This window comes from Mastomys coucha, unplaced genomic scaffold, assembly GCF_008632895.1.
Source record: "Mastomys coucha isolate ucsf_1 unplaced genomic scaffold, UCSF_Mcou_1 pScaffold15, whole genome shotgun sequence".
Taxonomy (NCBI): Eukaryota; Metazoa; Chordata; class Mammalia; order Rodentia; family Muridae; genus Mastomys; species Mastomys coucha.
The window spans coordinates 110213399-110231022 of record NW_022196897.1 but is presented as its reverse complement, the minus strand read 5'-3'; the positions used below and the strand labels follow the sequence as shown (position 1 = coordinate 110231022).

Sequence of the window (17624 nt, the reverse complement as noted above, 5' to 3'; positions counted from 1 at the left end):
AAAGCTAAATTGTTCTAGCAACAATCCTCATTGAAAGTAAAAAAAAAAAAAAAAAAAAAAAAAAAAAAAACACACAAGCAATTGATGGGAAGATGAGACCCAGATCTTAGCAGAAAGAATGTGCTATCCAGGACAAATGACAAACCATCTCGAGAGATCAAGATGAAGACCAGATCTTTGACAATATAAACAAGAACCTTTGCAATAAATAAAGAAAGAGAGGTGGGTAGGGAGGAAGGAAGGGAAGGAAGGAAGGAAAGAGAGAAAGCAATTCGTAGCAGGGAGCTTTGGTGGCGGGAATGAATAACTGGGTAACATTTTGGTTGCTCTTATTTTTACCCACAGGACACAATGGTTTTCAAGGTGAACTAGTTAGGAGAGACATAACAGACATTATCTGTTCTCCACACCAGGTGCCAGCCAGGCTACTCCCTCTCTTTGGCCTCTAGAAAAAGTAACTGCTCTAGACAAAAGCAGAACCCAGGCTCTGGGGAAGACGGGATGCCAAAGGCCTCAGCTTGTCTTTGGAACACCAGCTTACTCCACCAGATGACCTGCTGTGGCTGCCATACGGCCTATGTGTGACATTCTGCTTGGGATAATGGGGTCTGGGTGTGTGCCTGGTTCTGCCCACAGGGTCTGGATGACAGAAGTAAAGAATGTGTGTTCCTATTCCACCGACTTGTCAGATGCAGTCCCTCCGCAGCCTTAGCTTCTAATATTATTCAAGGTGCCTTTTCAGAGAGCAGGAGTATTACCTGGGAACTGGGAAACTAAGGAGGTCTACTGCCATCATTTCTGTCTGGCAAGGAAAGAACCAAGTAGGGAAGTTAAGGGGTTTAGGAAGCAGACTGCTGATGCTGGTGCACAGCAGCAGCGTTGCAAATGGGCTGCAGTGATCTCTGCCCAGCACTTGGAGAGCAACAGCGCCCCACTCTGCTGGGAGGAGCCAGGGTCTTCCTGCAGAGGGTGCTTCAGATTCTGCCCTGTTTTGAAGTTGTTGACAGGTTTACAGAAGGGTTAAAATTCTAACAACCCAGAGAAAGAAAAGTGGTATTTAAAATCAAACAAAACATCCTGTAAAGTCAAGAACTGTGTAGGTCCTAGTCATCCAGTGTTCAGCCATCTTGTATCTGCCTTCTTCTGTATGCACACACACAGACATGTGTACATGTATGCAAGTTGCTATGACAGAAGAGGATGTCTAGCCCCTCCCCCCTGACAGACCTTAAGGATCATTAGCATGATTCACCAGCAGTCCACAAGCAGTTCTCACTTGATTCGAAAGTAGACAGATAAGGAGCTGGACTCTGTACTACTGTTGTAACTTCCAGCAAGTTATTAGTTTGCTTGCTTTTCTTTGTTATATGGATGGAAATTTCTGAAGAGTTAGGCTCAGATCACCAGTCCAGCACCAAAAATGAAGAACGGGGACCAGGTGAATTCCATGGCTGGCAGAACTTCTGGGAGGGCCCACACAGGTATGGGCCACAGCTCACCTGTCATTCTCTGATGATGTACTTTGGGGACCTCTGGAGTCACAGAGCCAGAACTGGAGTCTAGGTAAATCCATACAAGTTCTCAGGATCTCAGTGGTTAATTTTTATTTAGTAAATGTAGGACAAAGGTATTAGCAGAGTTTGACTCTTCTGTTGTTATCTGCTTACTCCACCCATTGCTGAATAGTAGAATGTAGGCTAATGAACAAGGGTTCTATAGGCTAATGAACATGGGTTCTACAGGCTAATGGATACGGGTTCTATAGGCTAACAAACATGGATTCTATAGGCCAATGAACATGTGTTCTATAGGCCAGTGAACACAGGTCTTACAGACTAATGAATCAAGGTTCTAGCTGGGCTGCTGAGGAGTCTAGCTCTACTATTTACCAAGCAATTGGACCTTGGACAAGCTAATTAACCCCCTTTGCACTTCTGTTACCCTGTAAATGGAGGAAGATAGGAGTAGCTGCCCCATAGGATTACCAGGAGGATAGGACCAGCCCTGTAAAGAGCTTATCGAAGTTCCTGGCACAGGGGAACACTGTAATTGTTATTATTCAGGGTGAGTATCAGGAAGCCTGTTCAAGGCTAAAGCTACAACCTTGAGGAAGGGTATGGGGATCCAAGGCTGGAGATAATCATGCTTCAAACATTTAACCACCCTTATCTACACTTATTCTTCCTCCCCTTCATGAATCACCCCAGGGGGTGTTAATCTTACCTTCATTGTCAAACACACCTGGAGGTAAGAGGAGGCTAGAAAAAAATCCGCGTTTTCCCTTTAACCCCTTGAAGGCTTTGAAGGAGCCAAGAGGCCATCAGAAAGCAAAGCCCCCTTTCCAGCTTCCGTTTCCTCATCAATCAGAGCTGGAGCTAGCATACAAATGATCTCCAGGAGCGTTTCTAAATCATCAGATTTTATGTTTGTGGATTTGGTGCCTGGGTTGAAAAGGGCTCTTTAACCAAATGATTTCCAATTCATACTTCTAAATTTCTGCCATAGCATCAGCGTTGCCTAGGATACAAAGTGCATGTGCTTGCTCTCCACCCGGAGACAGCAGGGCTCTGCTCTGCAATCTCTGCCCATGATCTCCTAAGCCAAACCACAAATGGGATTTGCAGGGCAAATGAGTCTCCATTGGGATTTAAGAATGTGGGCCTGACACTCTGATGGGGTCCCAGATGGACAGGAAAGGACACATTTGTTCCCCTACAACCAGGTGGCCTTGGACACATGGGCTTTAGAAATCACCTCAAGCTTCCCTGGCCCCAGGGGTGAGATGCAGAAGGCCTCCCACAGGGAACCATTTTCTTTTGTAATTAAGGATAATGCATGGTGGGAAGCTCACTTCACACACACACACACTCAGGAGCTCCAACCAGGCTTCTTAGCCCTTTCCTGTGCCCAACTGATAGAGTTGACAATTTATTCCTGGCTTGTAGGAGGGAGCAGCAGGCCCAGCTCTCCAGTGGTATCCAACCCAGCCCAGGGAATGAGCTATATTTCACTCTCATAGCATTTTACACTTAAAGGAAATATTTCTTATCCACTCTGGCTCTTAGACCCCTTAAAGGTTTAGGCACACACACAATAACTGTAGCGAACTTCATGTCAGAAGCACAAGGACAGAGGTCTTGTCTGGGCTATTCTCTGCTTCTCTTTAGAGCCTGTAACTATGCTCGATACCCGGCATTTGTTTCTATGGCTGCTTGCTGAATTAGGAATGAGTCACCATGTTATAGACCAGGAATTAAAGTACTACTTCAGGGTATATACCTAATAAAGGGTTTGTTCTCCCCCTCACCTCAATAACTAACCTTAGAGAGCCTCTGAAGGGATTTACATAGACAAAAATAAATAGCTCCCACAATTGTCATCAACAAAGCCTTCGAAATTATGATGCCCACGAAGGATCAGAGAGTAGTAATGGATGAGGCTTCTCTCAACAGCCTCTCTTCTGGATGAGGGAAGACTTAATTTTGACAACACATATAGCCTTCAACCTTTCCGCCCTCCTGTATGTCCTCCCTACCTGGAGCACTTCCCGGGGCCTTCGCTTTCCCTGCACCATGCTCCTTTTTCTTCATCGTGTGGAAGCATGCTAACTCCTCATTTTCTCAGACTTTCTCACCACACACACTATTGTGAGTTGAGTGTTGCTGACAGTCTCCTTTGTCTATACACGAATTCCTGAGTGAATGCTCTGTACACGGGATTTGGTAAGTGGTTAAATGAGTTGTGGCTAACTCTGTCCTTATCAAGAAAAGAAAAAGTCAAGAAGCTTTCCAACAGCACTCCCTCCTCCCCCCCCCCCCCCCCCCCCCCCACCTCCCTGCGATGGTAAGATAGTTATTCTTGCTTGTCAACCTGACCAGACCTGGAAGCAACTGAGAGATAAGCTGTTCTGCACAGTTGTAAAGTGTTTTCTTGATCAGGAGATGTGAAGTGGCAAGACCCATGCCAAAGGCCAGCCCCACCTTCCAGTGGTTGCTCAGATAAAAGGCCATCCTAGGGAAAGGCTTTACTCTGCTTCAGTGGCTTCCTACTGGTGAGTTCATCTCCCCTACTGTTTCTGTTGTCTCTGCATAAACTTTCCTTTACCATCATTAGAATCCAGCTTTGTAGGACTTCCTACAAAGGATGGGAGACCAGTGGCTGCCCAGGAACCCCTAGGCTTTCAGTAACTGCTTAGGTATCCACTTCATAAGTAGAAATGCTATTGGGCTCTACTCTCTCCAGTCTGAAGATAGACATTATCCAATAGATCCTATCATGTATGCCAATCTGCCAAGTCCCCTTCCGATTCTAGCAGGTCCGTTCTCCTAGAGCATAGACAATTAGGTGATAACATCACCAATGGTTACCAGCTGTGAACAGATGCAAAGCAACGCATTAAATTACGTTCCATCAAGTAAGAGCCATTCTTTCTTACGGTTTGGGTCTGACCACAGTGGTGAGGCTCGTGCTGCCCCTGATTCGGAAATTCCTGGGGTAGACACAGATGCTTAAGATGTTCCAGAGGCAAGCTCAGGCTTAGTCCCTGCAATGCCTAATGCTTAGGATCTCGGGCTCCAAATTCTAACCTAGTCACTGGAAATGTCCCAGGAGCGGGTGGGTGGTGGGCTGTGCTAGAGAGCAGGAACAACAGTAAAATCCTTGGGAGGAAATTAGCCCAATTGCCTTAGTAGGGTAAAGTGGATTGCTTTCCTTTACACCTCCAACCCTGGCAGCGCTTTGATGAAAAGAAAGGATTATAAAGCCAGGGAAGGCAAGAGTGTGCGACCCTTTATCTAAGAGGAGTTCCCAGGGACAAAGTGTGGTTCTAGCAGGTCCTGGGAAGGGTGAGGAGACAAGAGAGCACAGGGCCGGGGTGAGAGGCTTCCAATGGCCTTGTCAAGATGGGTGGGAGGCAGGCTCCTCTCTCCTGTCTAACAGGCTGAAGGCCCCAGCCAGTTTTCAGGTGAGTGGGCACTGACAGCCCAGAGGCCATGTGTCACACAGGCAGATGTTCTAACCGTAACTCTCTGGCCCACAAGGGGACCTCAGCACATCTGTGACCCCCTGTGTGTGCAGTGCCTTTCTACAGCATTCATGCTGCCCCAGGAAGAAACCAAAGCGAAGGAAAACAACCCCAGGATCGAGGAACTTCTGTACCTGTAGGGACTTCCCGGCCCCCAGCTCCCAGACTTACCTTCTCTGAGGTAGCCAAAGGGTGCACCTCGGCTGACTATCTCACTAGGATTTCAGAGGGACAAGTGAGAACATTTGAGTAAAAATACCTTTTAAGTTGGGAAGGTGCTATCCAAGCAGGAAGAGGCTGTGTCATTACCAATGCTTTATTTAGCCACAGTTTTGCACAGAGTGGCATGGCTTCTGCTTGTGCTCAGAAAAGGCTCCTTTCCAAGGAAGCAGGTATTTTCTAAGTCCCCAGCCTGGCTGGATCTCCCAGCATTCTTCTCCAGTTCTAGGGTCCAGGAAGTTTCCTCAGCATTTCACTCATCCCTTAAGACCCATCCATAGCTTGGCAATGGCTCCCTCTGATCTCCACCGCGCTCCCTGCACTTCTACAATAGATTTGCTATGGTGGGTCCCATTCTCTCTGGCTACTTGCCTGACTTTTTGACTGAACCGTGAGTTTCCAGAATCTACTACAAATAAGAGAATCAAGTTCAGGGACCAAGACCTGGCATAGTCCCTCTAGCTGGCCACTAAAAAGAAGAGAAAATTCCTAAGCTGTTCTCAGTTTGCTTCTGTGTGACACACCCTGGAGCTGTGTGTAATATGCAGATGCTGGTACCTGGGAATAAAGACCGACTGCCAGAAGCCAAGGCCGACTCTGAACAAAGCAACCCGGGCCCTGCGCTAAGCAAGCACTCACTGGGGGCAGGTTTTTTCCTCTATTTTTTTTTTCAAATTTACCAATGAGGAAATAAAGTAGTAACTTGTCTTCAGTCACAACATGAAATAGTGGGCTTTAAGTCTTTTAGACTCCATTGTCTGAGGACTTGGTTAGTATGCCAGAAAAAGTTAATACTGATTAAAGGGACATGACAGGAGAAAGGCATTTTAAGTTTTTAAAGAAATATTTTTCCTATTTTTAGCGTGATTTTATTATTTTTAAGACAGGAACACTGCCCACATCTCTTCCTCTAGTCAGATGATTTGACAGGTAGCTACCAGAAAAGTAAATAAATCAAAGCTTCCATGAAAAAGTAAGGGAAGGCTCCTGCCAGAAGCCAGGGGCCAGATGTTCGCCTTCCAAGCCTTCAGCGCTCCAGGTCCACCTGCTCTTCCTGCCTTTGCCTTTGAAGCCAAGGGGTCAGGCCTGAGCAGAGGACTCTCCCTGGCCACTACTAACCAAGGCCTTTAGGTTGTTTCCAGGGTTGAGAGGGCTGGAGCCACCCTTCAGTTTGGGGGAGACAGTGTTCTGAGCTCTCTCTGCTCAGCTGCTCCAGCCTCCTTGGAGACAAATTGTCAAAAGATTAGGCTCCTCTCCTCCCAGGCCCTTCAAATGAAAGGATGGTTTCCTTAGCAACGTCTTCTTTTAAATGCTTGGCTGCCTTGGCAGAGGGGCATGCTGGGGAAGCACATAGTATGTCTTCCCGTGCAGCAAAGCTTGTCTACTTCTGGGACTTTCAATTTCCAACAATGAAGCACAGTGAGTGAGATAGGTGTTTTCATCGCCATTCCCAGTCAGCGGAGTTTTAAAAAGTGTAAACATGTAAGAATCTTTTGGATGATGGCCCAGCTTCTTGCCACGTCCGAGAGCTAATGTCCTCATGAGAGAGACACACAGAAGAACCAGGCTTCACTTTTCAAATCATTTAGGACTGGCGACATGACTCAGTAACGGAGTGCCTACCCTGGTGTACACAAGGCTCTGGGTTCTGTGTCCAGCACCTCAAAACAAAAACAAAAACTAAAACAAAAACAAAAACCCAAAACAAGCCATCAGATAAAAACATTGAAGCAGCAACAACAAAAACATTTAGTGGCACCTTGGTGGTGTAGGCCTTTGTGGTTCCACCTACTATGGACTAAGCCCTCCCCCATCAATCACTACTTAAGAAAATACCCCACAGGCCTGCCTACACCCTAAACTTGTGGATGCGTTTTCTCAATTGAGGTTCCCTCCTCTCAGAGGACTCTAGCTTCTATCAGGGCGACATAAAAACTAGCCTGTATGACTAGAAACAGGCACCCTGAAATCAACCATTCAGCACTTGGGTGGGGTTCTTTAAAATGCACTGCCAGCACACTCAGAAGTCAGGAGCTTACCAGGATAAGAACGACACAGACACCTGACAACTTTATTCTTTCTGAAGTACACCACACAGTTGGCCCCACCCTTATTGCCAGTCATAACAGAAAAGGGCAGGTTACTGGAAGCCTTAGAGTTTAGTTCTTTATGGTGGGTTGTGAGTTGGGTGGTAAAGCATCTAGATTCCCTACAGGTCCCCAGGCAGTTCTGGAGAGCCCGGGATGGATTCTTTGCAGTAGAAACAGTAGTTTAGGCACAAAGACATTCTTCTCCCTGAACCTCTGAGAGAGAGATCGGTACAGAGGCAAGTATACAATTCCTCCTAGCCACGGGCATCCCACTACCCAGATTTTCAGCTTCTCAAAGGGTTAGGAACACAGTATGGCAGCTTAGGCACATCATTGCCAAATGTTTTCAAACTCTTCACATTTAAAAGTGGGTGAGCCCTCTCTGTGAATCTGCTGACTGAGAAACAGAATATGCCTGAAGAGGTGTTAGTTCCCTGTTCCCGTCCAAGACTTAATAATGGGGTAGCATCCACTTCTTGTGTCTTCTGGTGTTTGTCATGGGAACCTAGCCACTCACTGCAGTGTAAGGAAACCCAAAGCATGGAGAAGCCTGCATGGCTAGATCTATGTGTAGAGCATCTACAGGCTGTGGCTTTCAGCTGTAATGAAGCATCTTCATGATGGGTGGTACCCAGTCACTCTCTCGAAACTGGATCTTCCAGCCTCCAGCTACCTTAGGAACTAGGTTGAGTCGCTGCTGAGTTCTGTCTGAATGCGGGCTTATGAACTAAACAGGCAAGCATGAGACTTTCAAATATTGGGATCTGGAAGAGTGCGGGTGCGGAAATCTTTTCTGAGACCATCTCAGTATTATCTCTGTCCTGAAATACCACCTCCTTTGTTCTCTCCTCTCAGTTCAGCAGAGTAGTGAAATTAGCTGTCAGCGCCGGGCATGCTGCGGACACAGTGACTTTGGTCAGAGCACAGATGCTCTGACAATTATCCAGCAACAGCCTTCAGACGGTTCTATGTCTCACGCAGGATGGAGTTTGTCCTTAAAATGTCATGCTCCTGTCTCTTAAAAAAAAAAAATCAGGCTCCTGTTAACAACCATAGAAGTAAATACCGATGTAAGGAAGTGTGATTTTATATTTTTGTTTGGGGAAGTGCGGGTGTGTTTTCACCTGTACATGCATGCATGTACTCTGTAGTGTGTGGATAGGTGGACCTCCAGTTTTACCTTGAGTGCTTTTATCACTCTGTAAATTATTTTTTGAGAGAGGGTCTCTTGTGACAACTGGAGTTCACTGACTTGCTGGACTAGACAGCTGGTGAGCTCTCCTTATTTCTGCCTCTCACTACTATAATTACATGTCTGCCTTTACCACGTCTGGCTTTCTCTCTACACGACATGCACTAAGCTCAATGTGACTCAAGGTGGCATGTCCCCAGCACCCTCCCAGCTCTTAGTTTTTTAAAGGATACTATGGTTAAAATCAATACATTGCACACGGCAAAGCAACTCAGTACAAACACTTTAGGAATTATTTTTGGAGGTGTAACACAGTGGGGGAAAAAAAGACAGCAGCATCTTCAAGCAATGTTGCTGGTCAAGCTGAAATGCCCCACGAGGAAGAATGCAAAGAGATGCATACTTATCACTCCGCACAAAACTGAACTCCAAATGGACCGAAGACCTCAACATAACACCAGACACTGAACCTCATAGAAGAGAAAGTGAGAAAAACCTTGGACTAACTGGCACAGAAGATGACTTCCAAACAAAAGATCAACAGTGGAGGCACTAAGATCAACAAGTAATCAATGGACCCCACGAAGCTGAGAAGATTCTGCACAGCCAAGGACGCTGTCATTCAGACAATGGGCAGCCTACAGAACGGGAAAAGGTTTTTTGCTTACTACACATCTGATAGAGGGCTAATATCCAAAATATATAAATAACTCAAGAAATCAGATTTCAAGAAATCAAACCAATAACCAATGGGGCCTAAACAGGGTATTCTTAATAGAGGAAACTCAATTGGCTGAGAAACCCTTCAAAAATGTTCAACACCCATAGCTATTAGGAAAATACAAATCAAAACTACTTTGACATTTCATCTTACAACTATCAGGATGGCTGTGATCAATAAAACAAGTGACAGTTCATGCTGGTAAGGCTGTGGAAAATGTCCATCTATTGCTGGTGGGAGAGTAAACTTGTATAGTCACTACGGAAATCAGTATAGTGATTCCTTACAAACATGGGAAGCAACCTACCCCAAGATCCTACTACTCTAAGATACTACTCTAGGGTGTGTACCCAAAAGACACTTCATCCTACCACAGAAACACCTGCTTAGTCATGTTCACTGCTACTCTATTCAAAATAGTGAGAAATTAAAAACAACTCAGATGTGCATCAACTGAAGAATGGCTAAAGAAGATGTGGTACATCTACATAATGGAATATTACTCAGCCATTTCAAAAAATGAAATCATAAAATCCACAGACAAATGGATGGGCTAGGAAAAAAATCATGAGTGAGGTGTCCCAGACTCAGAAAGACAAACATGGTGTGTACTCACTTATATGTGAATACTAGCTGTTAAGTCAATGGTAACCAAGCTGTAATTCATAGAACCACAAAGATTAGGTATAGAGTTAATGACCTACAGGGTACAGATAGATCTCATTAGGAAAAGCAAATGTGATAGTGATGGATGGATGGATGGATGGTTAAAACAGGAAGATGTACTGGAGAGGTGAATGAGGGAGTGAATATAAGCAGAAATAGCTAAAATTAAGGGCCAAGTGAGGGGAAGTATGCAAAGCTATTAAAGTAGAAGCTTCCATAAAAATATAAATATGTCTATGTTTGAAGGCAATCTAAATGTAATTGCCAGATAATGGGGAGACAGTGTCCCAACTGGCCATCTCTTGTTCTCTTGTCACCAAATGAAGCTTCCAGTACCGTAACTGGGCTACATCTAATTGAGTAGTTGGCTCTAGGGGTCCCATGGGAACTCCCAAACAACCCAGGCTATTGCCAAGACTATGGATTTCTCTCCACAAACTGACAGCAAGGTTCAATTGCTGAAGACAACACCTATACCACTTATCGAGCATGGATAGGTCTAGCTGGCGCCTACATAGAGCTTTGACCACTGCATTCTAGCATCTTCAGTCTAGGAAGGTACGCTGCATGCTACCAAAAAAGAAATGTAAACACCAAACCGGCCACAAACCCTGTGAAGGACAATGGTGTCCTGCCTGAAAGATAGGCTAGGGCAATGGTGGTACAAAGTTGGTCAAGAGTAACCAACCAATATCTGATTTGACTTAAGGCCTGCTGTGGAAGATGCAACCCACACCTGACACCGCTTATGCGATTAAGAACCAGACGGACTTACAGCAAAACCAAATACTGCTGTTTTAAACAAAAATAAAATAAAAAGGAGTAGTAAGATAATTCCTAATGACATTCTGCTCTACTCATAGATTAGTGCCTTGCTCAAAGTAATCTCCTCTTACAGCAGAAGAGAACAGGTACAGAGATTCACAGCCAGACACTATGCAGAGAGTGAGACACCTTGGAACACTCAGCTCTAAATGAGATGTCTCCATCAAATTCCCCCCTTCGGGCTCAGGGAACCCCAAGGAAAAGGAAGGTAAGAGCCAGAGAGGATGGAGGACACCAAGAAAACAAGGCCCTCTAAATCAACATGATCAATGATTGCATGAACTCATGGACCCTTGAGGCAGCATGCGCAGGGCCTGCGAGGGTCTGCACCAGGCCCTTGGTGCGTATAGTATGGCTTCCAGTTCAGTGTTTTCATGGGATTCCTGCATGTATGAAGGAATGGGTCTCAGATTATTGGGCTCCTTTCCGTCTGTTTGCATGGTCCAACTCAGAAATGCTAGTTTTTGTTTTAGCTTCTTATATTTTATTATTGTCACTTAGGAGCCTGTTTGCTCCCTAAAGAGAGTCAGAAAGGGAGTGGATCCGGATGGGAGGAGAGGTGGGGAGAGACTGTAAGTAGGAAATGGAAGGGAAAGAGTAGTCAGGAGATGCTAGCTCAGGGAAAATGTTTTCAACGAGGATAAGAAGAAAAATGGACAAACAAAACAATTTGTTGAGGTATAACCTGCCCCTCCTATTCCTACATGTGTGGACATCAATATTGTCAATCTTTAATTCAATTTTACTTCTAACAACTCATCTCAAGCAAATAATCTAAGGTAGAAAGAAAAAACATTATAGTAAGATAGTTATTGACAGGAAACTAGATAAAGCATATCTAAACATAGAAAGTTAAGATAAAAGTCTATTTCATCGCTCTCACAGAGTAAAAAATAATAATGATTAAAAAATCCTCAATTTATGATATAATGTTAAGTGAGAATAAAATCAAACCATAAAATTATATGTTTACATTTTCTGATCACAGCTACACAGAAAAAGATATAATAGAACAGAAAACCATAAAAGGATGTTTTTGAGCTATTTCCCCTTAAAATAATACTTTGTAAATTTTAACTTAAAACAGAGAGAGGTTTACAAATTGTAAGCCTAGCATTCAAAGGTTGAAGCAGGAGGATTGTTGCAGGGTCAGAATTAATCTGGGATACATACAGAGTTACAGAAAAGCCTGAACTACAAAATGAAGCCGTCTCCAAAGAGCCAAAATAAATCTGTGTGAGAAAAGGTGGAAAACACACCATGTGTAAATAAGGCCTCCGTCCGTTCTACAAGCCAAGTATTTCCTCATGAGGATAGTTATCATCAGTCTGCTGAAATCCTATATGATTTTTTCCCAGAGCATATGACTTATTTTAGATGTGAATGCACTAGAGAAGAGGTCGTCCACTGTTTCTGTGTAATATTTACATTGAAGGTGGCAGTAAGGAAGGGAAGGCCTGAGGCTTTACCTGAGCTGGCATACTGTATGCAAGATGTCGCCTCACTCCTCTCCTGCTTCTAGTATTTATTGTTGTTGTGTTAAGTTTAAAGCCTTAAGATAAAACTCCAACAACAGCTCCGCTTTTGCCCCATTTGTAAGGCAATGTTTCAAGGCCTGCACCTTGATACCTAGCAAAGGATGATGTAGAATTTATTTATTTTTATGCACATGAGTGGTGTGTGTGTGTGTGTGTGTGTGTGGTGTCTGTCTGTCTGTCTAAAATTAGGAATTACAGTAACATAGAAGAAGAAAACCTGTTGTAGATACCTTGGCGGCCAAATCTATACCACCAAAATAAGATGAAACCCCACTGCAACCAAGCACATGTATCTTGAAAGCCGAAATTTACTGGTTGACTAGTTGCTCAAATATTAAGATCTCCTTTCAGCCCTCTAAAAATCACACATGGGAAGATGTCCAGGAAAGTGTGGCATGTTGGAATCCCAAGCCTCCTGGCGAAGTCCTGACTATGATGCCTGCACACAGGAGATCGGTTGGTTCTGCTAGCTCCTTGCTCTTCACTAAACCATCATCCTACTCTGTCCCAACCCAGATAAGTGAATAGGGTTTCTGCAGGATGTGACTTTTATAGAATGCGCAACTAGTCATTAACTGCCTGTTTTCAGAACCCATTTCTATGGCTGGACTGTCTCAGTATGCTTTGAAGATGCTGCTGGCTTTTGGAACTCTGAATCTACTACAGAACGTGGTCACTTTGAGCCTCTTTTCTCAGTCATACGATAAGGATTAGAGCAGAGAAGGATGATTTGTGTTCCTGCCTTTCTTTGTTAGAGCAACAAGTCAGACTTCAGCCATCTCTAGGCAATTGTCCAATCACCCGTCTCAGCGCTAAGACATATGTAAATGCATTCCTTAGATCACAACAACTCAAACTGCGGCTCCTGACCCCATTTGGGGTTATGTGAACTGGATGCGGCAGTTTCAATAAAAGGCTTCCGAATGTGCAATAATTAACTGACAACCCACTGTACCATGAGTCTGAGGTATTTCTGGTAGCATTTGCTATGCTGTGTCATGTGACTTCACCACAGCCTTTGTTCTCAGTGCAGCATATTGGCTCTTTCTGCAGTGTGTGACATCAGGCACCTAGCCCTGTCTAAGGCTGTCTGAAGCATGCTGGTCCAGACTTAGACCATTGTATGTTATACCGTGCAGATACTGTACTTCACGGTTTTCTGCTCTTATGGAACTGTAATGGTTTACAGAAAGCAGCCCTTTAAGTATTCCCCACTCCAATTCTGCAGCATTTACATCACACAGTGGCATAACTTACTTTAGACTGTATTGCACTAGACTTTATTGACTTTAAAAACTGCCATTTGAGTTGTTAACTTGAGTTTCACTTAAAAAAAATTTTCTTCCATGAATTTTGACTTGAGACTCGGAGAGAATTTGCAATAGTTTCTGAAATGGCCCTGAAAATACGTCTCCCATTTTGGACTACGCGTTTATGCAAAGCACTGCACTCAGCATTGACTACTGTAAAATCAACGTACTAAACAGCTCTGGAAAATGTTGGAGGCTCTCTATGTCAAATATGCAGCTAAGGATTAATTCTATATGTAAGATTAAGCAAGCCTGTCCATCCCATTAATGTGCAGGCTTGCTGTCCTCTTTACTAAGTCATGAAATGATACATGAACCAAAAATCATTTTCAAATAAACTTCTTTATGATTTGTTATCGATAAAGGTTCAATTTGTATATCTATTTGATAAACCTGTATACCCAGGGCATACACTCATACACCCAGGGGTGAGTAAAATCTTCTCAGAAAAAAAGGGGTTGTGAATGGATCCACATTTTTTAAAGTTCTGTCTCAGAAAACCATTCAGGGTTAAACTGGATATGGTGGCTCACAGCTGTCATCCCAGAACTTGTAAGGCAGAGAGAGACAAGAGGTTCAGTGCAAACTCAAGGCCAGCCTGATCTACAGAGTGAGATCCAAGGCATAAGCCAAGGCTATATATCAAAAACACGTTCAGATTACCAAAAGAGCTGAGGCTGGGGAAATGGCTCCTGGTTAAAACACCAGGCTAAGTAAGAGCACTGGACTGGGACCAGACATCAGCTCCGTAGCACCCATGCAAGCCTCGGATGAGCATGAAAACCTGCCTGTAATTCCAGCACTTTGATAAAAGCAGATAAGGGACTCTCCCCTCCCCCAGCAAGCTGGCCAGGTAAACTGGCTGTACCAGTGAGCTTTGGGATCTACTGAAAAGCCACGTCTTCATGAATAAGTAGGACGTGATTAGGTAGGAAGTGACAGACGATGACTCCCAGTTCAGCCTCAGTACTACACATGTGTGTGCACACACGTGAAGACACAGTCGCTCACATTCAAACAAGCATATGTATAGACGCATACACCACACACACATACACAAGCAAGGAGAAAAAGAAAGTAAACAGTAAATTAATGCCAGACCCATAACAAAAAACGACTGAACAACGCTCAGTCCATTAAGGACTGATGAGGTATCCTGGGAAAGGAAATGTCCATTTTTATTTTGTTCTAAGGCTTCAAGTGAACCATCTCCCTCCTGCACACCAAAATCGACAGGTGTCAAGGCATCCCCTACTAATGTGAAGTTCAAATAACTATGGTTAAATTAAGAAATAAGTGAACCGAGCACTTGAGGCTAAGGCAGGAAGGCTGAGACCGCAGGCTAGCCTGGGCTATACAGTGAAGCACTGTCTAAATAGATAACTTTCTACAGATGACACATAGTCTGCTTCTCTGCCTCAGTCTATTATTTTTTGAGTTGCTGAAAATAATCGACAATAAAACCTATGAATTGGTGTCCAAGTAAAACCTACTTAATAAAAACTCATACTACTAGATGTTATCACTTTGACCTCAGTGTCCTGACACCATGACTAAGTTGGCTTTTGACATACATGACAGAGGCTGCCCATCCATCTGCTGAACCATGCCATCTGCTTGCTAAGTGGAGAGGCCAGCTTTATTAGATGCTAGTGTTTAGGTAGGAGATCAGAGACACTTGGAATATTGATTTTTTTTTTTTACCAGTCTTAACTTTGCTCAAGAGGAAGAGCACTGCAGAACCCAAGTTCGATTCCCAGCCCTGTATCTGGTAGCTCGCAAACTGCCCCTAATTAGCTCCAACTCTGGGGGATCTGATGCCATCCTCCGGTATCTGTGAGTGCCTGCACACTCACGGCATATACTTATATTCACGCACCCATGCAAATAGATAAAAACCTTAAAATAAGATCTACTCACATTAAGGTGCTGGCAGGTAACACTGACAGTGTAGTTCAAAGTCCTTTAAGAACCCCGGGTAAGTTAGCAGGGTTTCTTTGGGCTTCTATTCCCTTAGTTTCCTAGAGATCTCAAACCAGTGAGAAGTCTGGTGAGCTGGTAAACACCTGTGCTCTGTACCCTGTAGTAGTGCCCATGGAGCTTGGCAGCGTGAATGGGCCAGTCAGACCTTGGTTCTTACACTGAGAAACATCAGTAGCAGCACTTCCCTCTTGCCCAATAAACACAGATTCTGAAGAACTTATTTGGCCCACGTGCTGCACTCATATCTTTAATTAACCCGGAGTTGTAAGACCACAGGGAACAGTATCCAGAGCTGGCATTCCTGAGGTACCACGTGATGTGTACTCTTTTGATTGGTTTGCACTCATGCCAGAGTCCTGACTGAAGCTAGACAATTCTCAGGGATGCCAATACTTGTATATGAGAGTTTTAAAGACTTAGATATAGATTATTTCTTAAAGTATGGCCAAAGTACAGGAGTGAGTTAAGTCTCCTTGGGGAAATTAGCATAAAATCTATAGAGAGGAAGGGACAGATCTAAGCACAAGGAGCGGAATGGGGGCAGTGCCCATCAATCTGATCGCAGGTTGCAAAGCCACCTGCAGCATGGTGGTCTCTGCTAGAAATCAAAAGTGTCACCTCATAGCTCAACTTTCTCAAGAGAAGTCCTCATTCCAATTATTCTTTTGATCCCATACTTTTCCCATGTCCTGATCCCTAGTTCAGAAAGTATAGCTGCTACAGACAAAACCCAAATTCCAGCTGACAGCACATCTCTTGTATCTTACTCTTTGAAGGTGCCTTCAAAATTATGTCTTCATTTACAACAAATCCAAAGGCCTGGGAAAAGTAGGGGACTTCCTGGCTGGCTGACAGTGGGACCTCAGACCCAGAGTTAATGAGTCCTTCTAGCTTAAGTTTCCTCCAACCAAAACTGAGCCTCATACTCAGTCATGTGGCTGGTAGGGCCCAAGCACAATGGAAAAGGGGGTCTGTCAGGAATGCTAAGAAGGTGACAGCCAAGTATTCTTAGTAAGGACCAGGGGCCAAGCAGAGGTCACATGCCCACAGAACTGGTCCTGTTAACAAATATTCCAGCATAGGTTACACTTTGGTTCTTTTGAGGAAAAAGGGAAGACAGGCAATTTGAAGAAAAATGTGAATTTTAAAAACTTACTGCATGGATAAACAAATGAATAAGCAAGAACATGAAGGGTCTTATACACCTCTAGGAAATTACTAAGATCCAAGGACAGGTTGAACTGATATAGTAACTCATTATAAGTACCTGATCCATTAGCTGTGTCATAATCATTCAATAATATGGAGCACAGTGAACGTTTTGCATGGCCAGCATGGAGTCTAACAGGCGAGTGTATGTGTATGTGTAGTAGAGCTGACTGGCCTTGATATGTCTCAGTAACATCATATTCTGATCAGAAAGGTTCCCATCTCTTCTTCTTTATGCATTTTTAAACAGCCATCCAAATAAGGTTTCCTCGTAACGAATGGAAGCCTCTCCCATGTGAACGCTCCATACACTGCCACACATCTTTGGCTTGGAAGCAGGAGTAATGCTAGGAAGGCTACCACTGGTTGAATTCCATGCCCACTGCTTTCCATCAGTTAAAACCGGGGAACAGTTCGTGGAGTTCCTGTTAGGTAGAAAGACTATTCCAATTGAGCCGAGGCTTCCGGGAGTGCCAGGATCAGAGTCCAACTCTGAGCTTAGGAGCATCTGGGCTCACGGGTGGGAAGGGCTGGGAAAGAAACTGTGAAGACTGTCCAGGCAAAGGAGTGGAGTCAGCCGCCATCTTCCTCCACGAAGCAAGACTCACTCGATAAAAGTCTGAGTGATGTCTCACCTTGGTGGGCAAAAATGCAACTATAAAACACCAAAAGTAGAAATTGCAGATATTGAAAACTCTAGGTAGTTAATTTTTATAGCTCCATCCAAAGGCAGAGCAGCTGTACGAAGACAAGCAGAGGAGGGGCCTCCTTGCCCGGGTTTTATGGCGTCTTAGACCTGATTTACCGTTTAGCTGAACCAGGAAAAGAGGCTAAAAATGTACAGAGGG

The 17624-nt window shown here is 44.2% G+C and overlaps 1 protein-coding gene across 19 annotated transcripts in view; it reads right to left on the bottom strand.

The window, feature by feature from the left end:
- The window catches only part of Sema6d (semaphorin 6D), a 558298-nt gene that overhangs the window by 25620 nt on the left and 515054 nt on the right, over nt 1–17624 (bottom strand). The gene's annotated exons all lie outside the window — the stretch shown is intronic.